Here is a 16,798-nt window from a genome sequence, read left to right on the forward strand (position 1 = left end):
GTTTAGTCACCTAAACTAAAAACGTTTTATTTCCTGCCTACTTGAAACGAAAAGAAAGATAGTTGTATGAATGTTCCCCAGCAGATTGTTTAACTTAGAATCAATTAAATTGTATTACAAGATTTAATTCAATCAATTCACATATATTAATACAAGATTGTTAAAAATAATTAAAATGAAACACGAAAAGGAGGCTAGAATTCTTAATGATACATTTATTATGAATGCTTAGTCTTAACCTAAATACAAATAAAGTATATATAGGTTAAACTGAAAGTACTATTCTACCCTTAATAAATAAGACTACATAAATATTATTTAACATCTCCCCTCAAACTCACAATGCGGCAGCTACAAGCATCGAGAGTTTGCCAACCTGAAAACAAAAACGAGAGATGGAATGCGCCTTGATAAAGAAATCTGCAATCTGTAAGGAAGAAGGAACAAAAGGTAAAGCAATGGTGCCATGCTTGAGATGATGATGAGTAAGATGACAATCGATCTCAATGTGCTTAGTTCGCTCATGAAAAACCGAGTTGTGAGCAATCTGAATAGAACTCTGGTTGTCACAATACATAGGAGTAGGATGAGAAAATGAAACTCCCATATCAGCAAGTAACCAACATAACCAAACAATCTCTTTGGTAGTAGATGTCATGGCACGATATTCTGCTTCGATGGATGATTGAGAAACAATAGATTGTTTCTTGCTCTTCCAAGAAATAAGAGAATCACCTAAAAAGATACAGAACCCGGTAACAGACTTGCGATCTGTGGGATCACTACCATGATCAGCATCATAGTATGCACGCAACTCCAAGAAAGAGGTGGATGAAAGTAAAAGACTCTGAAAAACTGTACCCCGAAGATATCGCAAAATACGAATAACAGCTGCCCAGTGAACAGTAGTAAGAGAAGCAACAAACTGACTAACAACATGAACAGCATATGCAATATCTGGACGAGTAATGGTGAGATATACCAAACTCCTAACAATAGTGTGGTATAAAGTAAGATCTATCAAAGGTAAACCATCAGAAGAAGAGTACCTCACGTTGACCTCAATAGGAGTATCTACAGTCTTGTTATCAGTAAGTCTAGTCTGCTCAAGAATATCTGCAACATATTTCGACTGAGAAAGAAGGTAACCTCTAGGTGAGTATGCTACCTCAATACCCAGGAAATATTGAAGATAACCCAAATCTTTCATTTCAAATCGTCTAGCCAACTTTGTCTTCAAGACTGAAATACCATCAATGTCATCACCAGTAATAATCATGTCATCAACATATAAAGACAGAATGATACGACCTGCATCAGTGCACTTAATAAAAAGAGCAGAATCATGACTGCTAGAAACAATGCCAAGAGACGAGATCACAATAGAGAATTTCTCAAACCAAGCACGGGGTGCTTGTTTGAGACCATATAATTAATGCTTTCTTAAGCTTACAAACATATCCAGAGTCATATGAAATACCAGGAGGGAGTGCCACATAAACTTCTTCTTGAAGATCTCCATTCAAGAAGGCATTTTTAACATCAAGCTGAGAAATATGCCACTGACGAATCGAAGCTACGACAATAAGAGTACGAATAGTAGTCATTTTTGCAACCGGGGCAAATGTTTCCTCATAGTCCATACCATAATGTTGAGAGTATCCTTTTGCAACCAGCCTAGCTTTGTATTGCTCAATAGACCCATCAGAATTAGTCTTGATCTTATACACCCAATGACAACCAACAACACTCTTACCGGGAGGTAGAGGAACCAGATCCCAAGTATCTGTCTTATGCAAAGCAGAAAATTCCTCATTCATAGCTTGTTGCCGAAGCGGATCAAGAATTGCCTCTTTATAGGAAGAGGGCTAAAAAAGCCAATGAATAGAAGCTAAAAAGGAAGTAAATGATGAAGAATAACAAGAATAAGCAAAATCTGGTAGTTTTGTGGACTTACGAATGCGGATGGACTGACGTGGAGGTGGATCCACAATCTCAGATGAAGCTTGAGGGGCTGTAGATGAGAATGGAGCTTCAGGTGTGCCAGAGAGTAAAGTACCAGTACCTGCAGAGTTATGAGTACAAATTGATCAAACATGGGGAGAGGTATCATTACTAGAATCCTCAGAAATGGGATCTATATGAATAAGATCAGTTTTAGTCAGGCTATGAGTATTGGATGGAATAGAAAAGAAAGGTATATGCTCAAGGAAGACAACATGACGAGACATATAAAGTTTCTGAGTTATTGGATCAAAACAACAATACCCCTTTTTACCTTCACCATAACCTAGAAAGACACAAATAGCGAATCGAGATGATAACTTACTGCGTTCTATATGAGGACGAAGAACGAAGCAAGTACAACCAAAGACTCTAAATGATGAATAATCAGGGACATACCCATATAACTTTTCAAAAAGAGATAGACCCAAACTATGAGAAGATGAAATCATATTAATCAAACTTACAGCAGTAAGAACAGCTTCTCCCAAAAACTCACTAGGAACAAAAGCAGACAACAAGAGAGAACGATCAGTTTCGACAATGTGCCTATGTTTTCTTTCAGCAACATCATTTTGCTCAGGAGTATCTGTACATGAAGTTTGGTGGATGGTTCCATCTAAGGCAAGCAATTGGCAAAATTTATTAGAGGTGTATTCCCCACCCAAATCACACCTAAAGCATTTTATCACAATAGAATGTTGAGTTTTGATAAGAGCTCGAAAAGCTGTATATATCTCAAAGAATTTAGAACGATGTTTCATTAAATAAACCCAACAATAACGAGTATGATCATCAATAAAAGAGACATAATATCGAGACCCTCCTTTTGTGGCAACAAGGGAAGGTCCCTATACATCAGAATGAATTAAATCAAATGGTGAAGAAGAAACAGAAATACTTCGATTAAAAGGTAAAGCGGAAAATTTTGCCAGTTTACATCCACTACAATCAGAAATGTCACAAGTTTTCAAATTTCCTAAAGCTCCTGTGGATGCCAAAAATCTCAAACGAGAAGACGAAACATGACCTAGACGGGAATGCCATAAATAAAAACTAGAAGATGAAAGACTCAAACGAAAGGAAGACAAATCAACAATAGTAGTAGCAGCGGCGGCGGCAGCAACTGGCACTTTTAACTCATCCAAAATATATAGTCCATTCTCCCTACGACCTGTCCCAATCAGCTTCTGAGACTGCAGATCTTGTACACAACAAAAAGAACCAGAAAACATGACTAAATAATCACCAGAATCACATATTTGACCAACAGACGCAAGATTCAATTTGAGTTTTGGAATAAGATAAACATTAGGGAGAGACAAGTGAGGTGTGACAACAGAACCAACACTTGCTAAGGGCATAAGAGTGCCATCAGCAGTCATAACAGGAATGGAGGACAAAGGGGACACAGAGGTAAAAGATGAAGAATCTGAAGACATATGATGGGAAGCACCAGAATCCAAGACCCATTCAGAGTGTGACATACCTGAGGAACTATGAAGCAAGTGACCTATGGAAGAAGAAGTGAACATTGCTTGTGGCTGCAAGGAGAGAAACTTTTGAAATTGCTCAGCCAAAGTATTAGGATCGGTAATAGAGCCTGGGGAAGCTACTGCTGCGGTATTGTGGTGTGGTGGTTTATAACCCTGAGGTGGTCTATGAGCTTTAGATTGTGACTGGCTGCCAGACTTCCAAGCTTGATTCTGATGTCTCAACTTAGGACACTGAGCCTTCCAATGACCTTTCTGCGTACATAAATTGCACTCATCAAAGTCAACCCTTGTGTAAGACTTGTTCTGATGATTAGAAAATGACTTAGAAGGTACTGCTAATACCGAAGGATTTGAAGCAGAAAAAATTCCCTTTTCAGAATAAGACTGAAGACGTATTTCTTCAGCCAATAACTCACTGACAACATAGTCAACAGAAGGCAGTGGAGAACGATGTAGAATTGAACCTCTAAGTCCTTTGAAATCACTGCGAAGTGCTGTTAAAAACTGTACCAATCGTTGCTGCTCTCTACGCTCAATATAGGCACCACATGCCTTTAATTCTGCCGATTCTATAAGAGCCAATTAATCTCAAAGATCTGTCATAGCAGAATAAAACTCTTGAATACTCATATTCTTCTGATGAAGAGCTCGTATGTCATTCTCTAATTGATACTGTTTTGCAAAATTAGATTGTGTGAATAACCTTTGCAGATGATCTCAAACCTCTTTTGTTGTCTCATACTTTGCCAACTGCGTACCTATCGAATGCTCAACAGAATTGTTGATCCAAGTAATGATCTTTGCATTATTTGCTTCCCATGTATCTATCAAAACAACATCCCCCTCCTCAATATTCTTAGGTATCATATAAGTTCCACTAATATACCCCCACATCTTCTTACCCTTTAGAAAATTTCTCATTACATAACTCCAATACGAATAGTTCTTCCCATCCAACCTCACACTCACAGACTGAAGCGAATCATCTCTTTCAGCAGCCATAATCAACAGTCACAGAGAACCAGAATGCAAAAGCAGCGGAAAATAAAATATCAAATTGCAGAAACTGAATAGGGATTGCAGAAACTAAATAAATATCTTCTTGATGAAATACCAAAATAATTGCAGAAACTGAATGCAAATACCAAATTGCAGAAACTGAAGGGAAGACGAAATACCAAATTTTTACAGATGCGGAAGACAAAATCTCACTCCAAATTTTTTTGATTAAGCCTCATTCCATAAAATCAGCTCTGATACCATGTTAAAAATAATTAAGATGAAACACGAAAAGGAGGCTAGAATTCTGAATGATATATTTATTATGAATGCTTAGTTTTAACCTAAATACAAATAAAGTATATATAGGTTAAACTGAAAGTACTATTCTACCCTTAATAAATAAGACTACATAAATATTATTTAACAAAGATCTCTGAAGATTCACCGATAACATCAAATTATGGTATAATAAAAAATCTTAGTTAGTCTTTTTCGGTTTTACTTTTTCTTTTATGGTCTATTTGTTTCTGTTGTAGTATACTAACACTAGCTTTTTTTTTTCTTTTTTTCTATATTCTCTTCCTCTATATTTCTAAATGTGTTTCTTTTTTTTTTCCTGTTTTGTTTTGTCCTTGTATATTGTATCGATTATTAATTTTATGGCCTTTTCAATATATCATTTTGATGACTATAAAAAAAATCCATATATTAATTAGGAATGAATACTAAATTGAAACAATAACTTTTTCTGTAGAATTTCATGTTTCTCTTTGCGATGATATTTTCTATCAATTTTAATTAAGGAAAAGGTGGTAAGGAGTAGGAAAATTATATAGTTCTCCGCATGAATGCTTTTGCTTTTATATATTAATAAGTGATAAAAACAAATATACATATTTTTTAAATAAAATGTATTAAATTCATTGCTTACATGTTGTAAGCTTCTTATGTACTAACAGATGCATTTCTTTTTCTGTTTTTTTTTTATTTAATTAAGAAATTTAAAATTTTACGGTGATTATTATTTTATTTTTTTTGTCAACACATATGTTTCCTTTGCTTTAATATGTAAAAAATGAATTATGTGATAACCATCCAAAATAATCAAACTAATTATTTTCTTTACTATACAATTTCTTAAAGAAATCATCAGCAGCACTCCAAATGTATTTTCCTTTCAAAAATCTACAAAACCCCAAACTCTACATAAATTAACCAATGTAGACAAATATACACACACAAAATCACATTTCTCCTCATCCACTTAGCAATCTTCTATTTAGGAAGATGTATTCAAACATTCTCAAAAGGTAACCACACGCCAGTTTTGTAGTATGTAGATGCGAAGAACAATTTTTCGTTTAACTCCCTTTTTTTTATTTATTTAATTAATTTCCTCAGCAAAGAGTAAAGTGATAACCCTTATAATTGCTAAGACTGTAAATTAATGGAGGGAAAGGAATCCACTCTAGAAATTGGAGATCTAGATTATGAACCTGTATATTCTGAAGAACAAAAAAAATCAAATTCTTCATTTCAAAACTAGATATCAATTGTCTCAGAACGCCCAAACCAAGAAGAACAAGTCAGCAACTCATTCACTACTGCCAAATTTCCATGGACGAGTTAACTCAATAACAATTTCCTATAAGCCCACATCACCTCACACAAAAAATGATTAGACTTGCTAAGAGATTATCCTTCGCTTCACTGTTGTTTTTCTTTTTTCCCTGTTTCTATAACTTTTAATTCTAGTTTGCGAGATCCTTACTAGCACTAAAACTATCTTATCTTATTTGTCATATATTAGAAGAAAAAAAGACCATTTTTTTTCACTCACAATATATGGATGTGTGAGCGCCCTATTAAAGACCACCGGCATATATTTTTTTTTTAAATCTTTGACGAGGAAGAAAGTGACAATGAAGAAGAGCAAACCAATATCGTTGAAGACAAAAACTGGCACGATAATAAATGAAGAAAAAGAATTCGGCGACCAGGTGGACACAGAGAAGAAGAAGATCAACCTATCCGTTAATTAATCTTCAAAAACCAACCAACTCAGAAGCAGCTACAAAGTCAAGTCAACCACCATGACCTTCTCCTTCTATTTTAATCTTGTCAAACCCTAAAGCTGGACTGAATCTCCAACAGCACAAGAAGGAAAAGTCTCCAATTAAAAAAAAAAAATTAATAAAGGAACCAAAATTGCGGAGTTTCCACGTCCATAGTGACGATGGAGGAAGACTACATTACTATTTTAAGTGGCATGATTAAGTACAAATCTATTTTGATTTTTTAGTTTTATGATTGAGTGATTTGTGATGAACTACTCGGTGGCATGACTAGTTGCAAATGTCAAGTGAACAAAAAAAACAAAGGGTTAGACTATCCATCTGCCTTTTTGTATTTGGTGTATTCTCTTGTATATCATTTAAAATTTTTTAACTTTTATATGTTCTTGTATTTTTATATTTTATCTCATGTAGATTTTTATTATTTTCTCGGAAAAATAAATGCACCTTAGACCATCAAAAGAAAATTCATTTTGTGAAAATTATTGACCCTCCCATAATTTATTTGCGATCACACTTTGCCTCTATAATTTTAAAAATTACAGTTTACATCTTGAGTAAAAATGATTTTTAAATTTTAACAAAAGTATGAATCTAGCCTCGATTATAATATAACACAAACGAAACAAATGATAAATCAGTTAAAAAAATTTCTCTTGAGATCGACACAATTTCTCTTTCTTCTTGCAATGAACACAATTTTAATACCCAAATCAAAACCTAATCTAGTATTTTTAATCGATTTGTTTAATTAATTGAACCTAAATCTTCCCTTATCGATGAGACTTTGTTGAGGTTGCTGCTACAATCTTTTCCTTCTCTTATTTGAAACCAAGAAGAAATGGGTAATTAACAATTATTTTTTTAATTGAGTTTTTGAAATTTGATGCTAGTGTTAATTCATTAGAATATATGTTGGTTGTACTCGATTTAATAAAAAAATAGATATGTGACCCAATTTCGTTATAGTTAGCTTGTAATTCTTGAAGATAGAAAACACTAAAAAAATTATTTTTTTGCTCAATAGACAAGATCCAAAATCCCCAACACTTTTTGCAAGTGAGAAAGAAATTAGTCATGGTTTTTTTTAAAAAAAAAAAACCCTCCAAATTGAAGTTTGCGAGTTACTATTCACAAAACCCTAATTTTTAAATCTTTATTTAAAACTTGTTTAATCCTTATTTAACCCTCGTATAACCTTTATTTAACCCCTTTTTTTTTGTCTAGTGGTTATGTTGTAGTGGTTGTGTTAATGTTGGCAGTTCTAGTTTTAATATTGGTAGTGGTGGTGTTATTGGTGGTAATAATGATATACATGTTGGAAGTGTTAGGGTTGATATTGGCAGATCTGGTGTAAATATTGAAATAAAAAAATATTATTATTGTAGAGTTTGGTTTGACTTACCTGGCTACGAGATTAGGTCAAATATGTTAAGATTGCGAAGCTAAACTTGTACTTGTTATCTACCATATTTTTTTGAAATATTGTCCTATAACAGCGACTGATTCTTATCTTATTTCTTAATAATACTTTTTAAAACTGAAGGAAAAACACAAATTGCACATTTTGAAAGCTCAATCTCCCTTCTTAATGTCATCTGCATCTTTGAAGTCTTGACTTTAGCAGCATTAATAATCGGTCACTGGTTTACTTGAATTGTTTCAATACCTTCAATACTTAATACGGGTTTGTCTTCCCATGTTCTCCACTTTTGATAATTGGATGGATATGGTTCATCCATCATTTTAGCTCGAATTGGCTTTGCTTATCATCATCTTTAAGTGTTGTCTATGGTATATTTCAGAATTGCTCACTTTTCATTACCATCATGAAGAAGTTGTTTCCTTAATCGCTTATAGCTTGTGATTAAATTTTTCATGCCATCATTTGGCTATTGTTACTACAAAGGGTTTCTTTAAATTGAATTTTTCATAATTGATCTACTTGTGTTCATCTTTCTAATGTCCATCAAAAGGCACGCATACATCATCATCCTCATTTTGGTCATGAATTTTGTAAACTTAGTTAATGAGAATTTTTTTTTTCTTTCAAGAAATCATCTTTCATGTTTTGAGACCAATTAAAGATTTTTTTTTAATAATTGTGTTCATGTATGTCCCATGGTTGAAATAAAGTCACTGAGATGTGAATTTAAAAGTATTTTCATCAAATGAACATTTAGACTTTTTTGGTTGAAAGCCCACAACATGTCCTTCAAATGTTATGAAGCAATTTTGGATTTTATATTGGGCATATAATGAAATGGGTGTTATTTGAAAAAGAATGATAAGAATGTTCATGGATATAGTTGGATCAAGTTTGTGCCTATAATTACATCTAATCCAACTTCTAATATTTTACAAATTTTAAACTCAACCTATTCAATAGTTTTTAGACCCACACGGGTTGGCTTTATTAACCTGGGCTAAATTTTTTATGAATATTATAAATATCCATGGATTTAATTTTGTACATAATAAAATACAAAAGGCAAGGTGTTTAACTTGCTTAAAATCACATGTAGTGGAGAATATGCCTTTAGAAAAACAAGATAAACAAAAATGTAAAAGAAATGCATAATTTTATGGAGAGTTAAGCAAGATATCAATAATAATGATTTGAGTAAAAAATTTCATTAAGCAAATAATGCATTTGATATATCTCAAACAATGTGGATAATCTTGTTCTCTTAAAATGAAAACTTCCCCATTTAATTTGAAGATATCATGACACAAAAACCAACATTCCTTCTTAACAAAATTCTCATAGAACTAAATGCACAGTTCATCTGAATCTTCATACATTGAGTGAAAATAATAACAAACTATAATTTATTAAAAAATTCATAATCAGTAATCCATATCTCACTTTATCCCATATATCATAGCTAGATAAGCACCAACATATAAATGAAAGTGTTTATTAGAAAGGAAATCTACAAACTTTATATAATCTTTAATAAATATCCTTACTTTATATAATCTTTAATGAACGTCCTTGAAGTAAAGGTGATAATAATATAAGGTAAATAATGTTAGCCCATTAACATGGTATATGAAAAAGACATCTTGACAAGATTTTTCTCTTTAATGTTATTGTTATAATGACAAATAATTTCCAAAACGAAAGACATTCCTTCAATAAAATAAAGATCCCAACAAGGGTGGTCATGTTTAAATTCAAGTCCTTCTAGTTTTATTGGAATTTCTTAATTGAAATGATATACCATGTCAAAGAAACTCCTATATAAAATTTTTGCCATGCCCTCAGTAAAATCATATCGCAATATAAACAAAGAAATACATCCAGGCATTCTCAAACAATATTATTCTTGCACACAAAAATTGGATATTACCCCTCAAAAACTTACTTTGTATGCATTAGCATACAATTAACAATACAATACATAACTCAATGTCAACATTATAATAATAGCTTGATGCAAATCATTAGGTTTCAAGATGTATTCATCTAACATACCTTTTTCATTTAGCAAAAATCTTTGTTTAATAAAAGAGTTCCCTCTAATAGTCTAAACAAATAAAACAAGTAAAGGGAAAAACAATGTTTTCACCTGAATAGAAATTAAACAGTATTTGTTCCTGATTGAATTGTAAAGGGCCAAATAAGCTCTTAGAATTATAATTTTTTTACTATTATTATATATTGCTTGATTAATAACTGAAAGCATTATTATGAAATAAAGATGCTATTTCTAAAAAAACAAGATATTAGAGGTGCATTTATGTTCAAAATCGGCATAACAATTTAGAATATGTTTGATAAAAGTGTTTTTCAATTAAAAAATTAAATTAATATTTTTTGTGGATTTCTTAAATACATAATTTTGACATTTTCATATCACCATCATCCAAGAAAACATTTTTCAAAGTCATTTTAGAAAACATTTTCAATCACTATATAACTGCATTATCAAATAAACACTTGTAATGAGAGGAACTTGGCCCTCCCAAATTTGTTTTAAGAAAGGAGCAAGGGGGCTATAGTCCTCCTAAATTTTTGAAAATTTTAATTTTACTCTTCAATTTTTTTTTGGATAATAATTGAGGATTTAATTAAACAGTAAAAATAGTACAAATTAAAGAAAGAAAAAGTAAAAGTACAATAAAAAAGAGTGACGCTCCTCATACTCAAATAACAAACATGGAAACAACATCAACAAAGCCTTGAGAAGCAACATATAACATGGGATCCACACAAATTGAGACCATGGATGACCTACAAACAGACAATTCTAAAAAGTTACCACCTCCATAGTCAAGTAATAAGAAATTAATGAATTAGAAGCTACGGAGCGCTCCCCCTTCCATTGTTAGTCCAAAGTAGAATACCCTCAGCATTATGAACCAAGTCAAGTCTCGTGCAAGAAAATTAATTCTTCGTTCTATGACAGCAACTACAAATCAATCAATACAAAATGAAATAAAAAAATCATGTCCCATATAGAATTTTACTCTCCACCGTATATGTCCTACCTCAAATGTGTTTTCTATAGTACTTTGAAATATTTTCAATCTCGGATTTTCAACATGTAAGTGGATTTTATGAAGTAATATCTACCCCTTCTCTTCACTTGGGTATACACTAGAACCCTTCTCAAACGTAAGCAATATACTTCTATTCATTGCTTTAAATTCAATTAAGATAAACCTTGCTTCCAAAAGAGGACCATTAATTATCTGTATTCTCACAGGTCGAACTATTTTATGATTTCACAGAAAAAGAATATTCTCCATATCCTTAGCCCCGAGGACCCCATTGAGGGCAACTAGCTAGCCAGTGCCTTATCCTCCTGCTTCAGTACCGTATAATGTAAGAAGTCGAAATACATTACGATATATACATATATATATATACCACACACACACACCTTGAGACCCCACAACCCTTAATGGAAAGCGGTCACATGGAGGATGCAAGGAATCCTCCATTCAAGTTAGACAAATGGGGAAAATATGGTTGTTTTTCGCGAGAAAAGTAACTCAACAGGTTGAAATTCGAAACAGCAGCGTCACGATGTCTATCTAGAAGAGGGAAGTGTAGTTCCTTTCCCTCATCTCTTTCTTGGTCATATCTCTACCAATTAGTCTGATGTTCGTCCCTTCTTTTTCCCTCAAGTGAAGTGTATTAAGAAAGTAAAACAAGGCTTTTCGTAAGAGAATGTTAGCCAGTTCATGGAGCTCGAAAAAAATTAGGGCAATGCTGTACGTGCGGCAAGGCCCTATATTTATGTTAACCTAACCAATATTCTCTTGAAGGGGACCACTAAAATAAAGCAAAATGATTTTCTTACGAAATCATCAGATGGTGCTGAAAGGTACAAGACTTGAATGCAAGACCCAATCCAATAAATGCATTATAGAGGGTCACGCCTACCAATAGCTCAAAAAAAAAAAACAAATCACCTTCTGGCCTAACATCTCCTCTTCCACAACCACCTCAGCCCATATTAAGAAGACTCTTGAAATAACCGCAAAAAGAGACCAAAGAAGGTCAGTCGACCATGATTTTTCTATCAAGGAATTGACATTTTCGATTTAGATTTATCCCAATGGACCAAGGATCTTAATCAAACCATCTTAGGGATATAAAGAGACCCTTCCCTCTCTATAAATACATGAAGAAAAGGAAAAAAGAATCTATATCAACTGAGAAACTAATACAAATCCTGGATAATAATTTCTGGATCTTTGTTAAAAAGTCTTTTCAATATTCTATTGACTTGAAATTTTAATCCAATATAAAATAAGATCAATAGAATTTTTTTAATAATTATTTCAGATATTATAGAGTTTGACTCAATGATCTAAAAGTATGGAGAATTACCACAAGAAGATGGAGATTTTCATTATTAGAGCTAATATTTTGATTATTCACCTTTTAAAATTGTTTGAATTTAGGCCTCGTTTGTTTGATGAAAAGTGGTTTCCTGAAAACCACTTTCCAAACTTTCATGTGTTTGTTTGTTATTAGAAAATATGGTTAACGGAAAACACTTTCCATTCAAAGGAAAATTTGGCTTGTTTCCAGGAAAGTGTTTTTCTTTTATTTTGGACAGAAAACACTTTTCAGAAGTTGTGAAAAATTTTGATATGTCATGTTATTTGCTTATTATATCAATTTTAGTCCTCAAACTTTTGATTGCTATATATATATTTTTTTGAATATTTTTTTTCAATTTCATCCTTTAGAATTTGATTTTATATTAACTTTGGTCTTTATTTTTATAATTGTTATTTGCTTTTTTATCATTTTTTAATTGAAATTTTTTATCTATCAAATTTGTTCCTTATTCTTTTGATTGCTACTTATTTTATTTGAAATAATTTATGAAATTATAATTATAATTATTTTAATTTTAATTTATCATCTTTCAATTTTTTTATCTGTTAGATTTGATCTCTATTATTTTGATTATTATTTATTTTATTTGAGATAATTTATGAAATTGTATTTTTTTTCAATTTTATTCTCATTCAACTTTTTAATTCGTAAGATTTGTTCCTCATTATTTTAATAAACTTGAAAAAAAATAAAACATTAATAAGTTATTTTCTAGCTCATTTTCCATGACATAACCAAACACCGGAAAGTGTTTTCCAACTTATTTTCCATAACATAACCAAACATCGGAAAATAATTCACTTTCCCGAAATTCACTTTCCAATAAAATCACTTTTCAAAAAGAAACTACTTTCTAGCAAACAAACGGGGCCTTAATCTTTTAACATCTTTAAATTTGATTCCTTTACTTGTTAGTGAAAGGGTTAGTCTTGATAGCAATAGCAAAGCACGGGTAATGAAGGTTTTTTAGGAGAGTGTACAGCGGTAAATACAGAAAAAGAAGGAGCAATATGCATTCAAAACTAATAAGGTAAAAAAAGGTTATATTTGAACCAGGTGATAGGGTTTGGGAGCATATTTGTAAAGAGAAGTTTCTTAAATGTAGGAGATTTAAGTTAATGCCGAGAGGAGATGGTGCATTCCAAATCCTTGAAAGAATTAATAAAAAAGCCTACAAAGTGGATTTACTAGGTGAGTATAGTGTTAATGCTACTTTTAATATTTTTTTATCTCTCTTTGTTTTTCGTAAGTGATGACTTAAGGTCAAATTGTTTTAAGGAGAGAGGGGATGATGCAATTCAAACTATACCAAAAGATCCATTAAAAGTTCTAGCTAGATCAATTACACGATTAAGGGCAAAGAAGCTCAAAGATACATTTAGTGGTCTTATTTAGAGTATTTAGATCAAGGTGAATTTTAAGGAGGCTACACATTCAATAAGGAATGATTAGACCTTAGTTAATTTAATCTATGTACAAGAGGAGTCTGATCCATCCACTTCATAGGTTTATTTTTCCTAATTTATAGTTGCATGTTTATAAGCATAATTTCTTATCCGACCATTGGGTCGAAACATTTATTGGAAATGTTAATAATAGCAACAAAATGTGAATATAATCATTCCATGCTTGGATAGCGTATTGTAACATGTTTTGCAACTTTATACTTTAAAGCCAAGAAACATATGGGAAGAATAAGGGAAAAAGGGAAAGATATATGGCTCACATGGGGGGTTGATTCCTAATAAGGGAGTGATGCAAACCCCATGGATATAGATATTCAAAAACTCATAGTCAAATCGATCATTTTCAAGAAAGTTAAATTCAGGCTTGTAATTAACCTTGACACAATGATAATTTATATCAAAGCACTAAGACTAAAAAAACCAAACTCTTACCCAACACCTATAAAAAAACATAAACGACAAGTATAAAAGATGTAATAAAGCTTGGTTAATTCTTTAATAAGTCAGAATAGAAGAATCAAATTAAGAGAATTTCTTCTCTCACACAGTAGATTATTCTAAAATCAAAGTCCGTAAAAAATAGAAAACCTAAATACAAGCTAAATAATCTTATCTAAAATCAAGTCCGTAAAAAATAAAAAACCTACCTAAACAACCTTGGAAAACCAATAAAAGGGTTCTAAATAAAATAGGAATAAGAATCCTAAATTAACTTGAAAACTAATGCAAATCTCTCATAGTAGCTTCTAGATCTTATCACAAGGCTTTTCCAATATGTGATTGATCTAAAATTTTAACTCAATATAAATAATACCTATGAAAACTTCTAATAAAAGGTTGGAGTGATTATATTCACATTTCATCGTTATTATTCACACTTTTAAAAAACGTTTAACTTAACCCAGTGGTCAGATAAGAAATAATCCAAGCATGGAGTGAATAATTACACATTTCCTATTCCAAAAATTTTCATAGATCTCTATTCCATCATTCATTCCATCGGTAATATAATCACCGATGGATTTATTGATGAAAGTATCGCGTCGAACAAAAAGTTTTTACCGGCAATAATTTCATCGGTAAATCCATTGGTGTTTATGGAATATTACCAACATAATTAATCCATCAGAGAATTACATTTATATATATGTAACCGACAGAATAAACCAATGGTAAATCTATAGGTGATTATATGCATATTACCGATAGAATTAATCTGTTGGAGAACTACATCTAACAGGGGCAAGTCTAATAAATTTTTTCCAAGTCTCTAGAACTCTCCGATGGACTTAGTTCATCATTAATTTTGTTGGTATTTCACATTTCATCACTATTATATGTAATTATTTAAAAAATAAATAAAACAAAACAATACAATTAAAAAAATAAAATAGAATTAAATTAAAATAAAAAAGAAAATTTTTATTATTAATTTAAAAAGTATTATTAAATACAATTTATCTATCTAATTAACAGAAGCTAGAGGAGGAGGAGAAAGTGGATCTTCACCTGAACTAGGAGGGTGACGAGGTGGAGCACAGGTATCATTAAGAGTTGTCAATAGTTGCTCGAGGACATTCACTTTATCCTTCAATTCGGCCCTCTCATTGGGATGACCGAAAATTATTGGCTCAATCCAAATTGCATGGTGATGTGATTATGTCGAGCCTTAATCCAGAAAGGATTCACCGTCAACTCCTTTTCATAAATAAATAATTTTGCCACTAGTTTTTGTGTTGCCTTATCTCTTTGTTTCTCTTTTAAAAAGCTCTTATTTTTTAAGCTGCTTCTTCTCCTACTCTTGCTCTCTATGTATTGAGAGAAGAAGATAAGGGAGGTTTGTAGTAGGTGTTGCTAAAGGCTGAATTAAAAGTCTGTTTGGGATTGTGGTAGCAATTGCGGTTCAAAGTGATTTTTGCTTAGAAATGCATTAAGATGATTTTTTTTATTTTAAAAAAATTATTTTTGATATCAGTGTATCAAAATGATCCAAAAACACTAAAAAATATTAATTTTAAGCAAAAAAAATTCATTAAAAAAAAACACGAGTTGAACCCCGTTTCCAAACGGGGCCTAAGAGAGGTCATGGCTTCTTCACTAGAAAAAAAAAAGTGATGAAAATGAAAGAGGAGAAAATGAAGATAAGGATACATAAATGGGAAAAAACATGGCAACAATTTAGCCACATTTCATTTTTTATTTAATATTTTATGTTACTAATAGATAAAAATGTCCCATTTAATTACTATCCATTAAAGAAATGATCATAAAGCCCTTGAATGAAAGTTTTTTTTTTTTTTTTTGCTTAGAAGGTTATTTTAGTAATTTAATTCTTCATATAAAATGCAAAAGGACTTTTTTATCCACATGTATTTCTATTAAAAAATCATATTACCTCTAGCTGCTAGCTAATTTTTATATAGGAAAGGATAAAAATTGAAAAAACATTGTAGATTTATTGCGGACATCCACAGTATTTTTTCCACACGGATTAGAGTTTTTTATAATAATTCAAATTTAAAACTCCAACAATGAAAAGAAGTAAAATTCACATAAATCTTTAGTATATCTTTTGACTTAACCAAAGAAATGAGCTTGATTTCATGCGCAAAAGCTGGCCTATCCAAAGAAATGGATTTAATCTAGTACTAAATAAAAAAAAATGTGTACTTTCTCGCATTACCGACAAGTTTGCGTGGCCTTTTTGTTCACTTTAATTATCAATTTCGTTTCCATGAATCTTGCAATTTGACTTGGTGAGTAGAATTCAAAAAGAATAATATAATTATTTATATTCCCTTAAGAACATAAAAGAATCCAAATCCAAGTTCATTAAATTCAAACCAATTATGTGAATCCAAATCCAATTGACCAATTGCTCATCCCTTG

The sequence above is a fragment of the Populus trichocarpa genome, chromosome 4, assembly GCF_000002775.5.
Source record: "Populus trichocarpa isolate Nisqually-1 chromosome 4, P.trichocarpa_v4.1, whole genome shotgun sequence".
NCBI classification, from domain to species: domain Eukaryota; kingdom Viridiplantae; phylum Streptophyta; class Magnoliopsida; order Malpighiales; family Salicaceae; genus Populus; species Populus trichocarpa.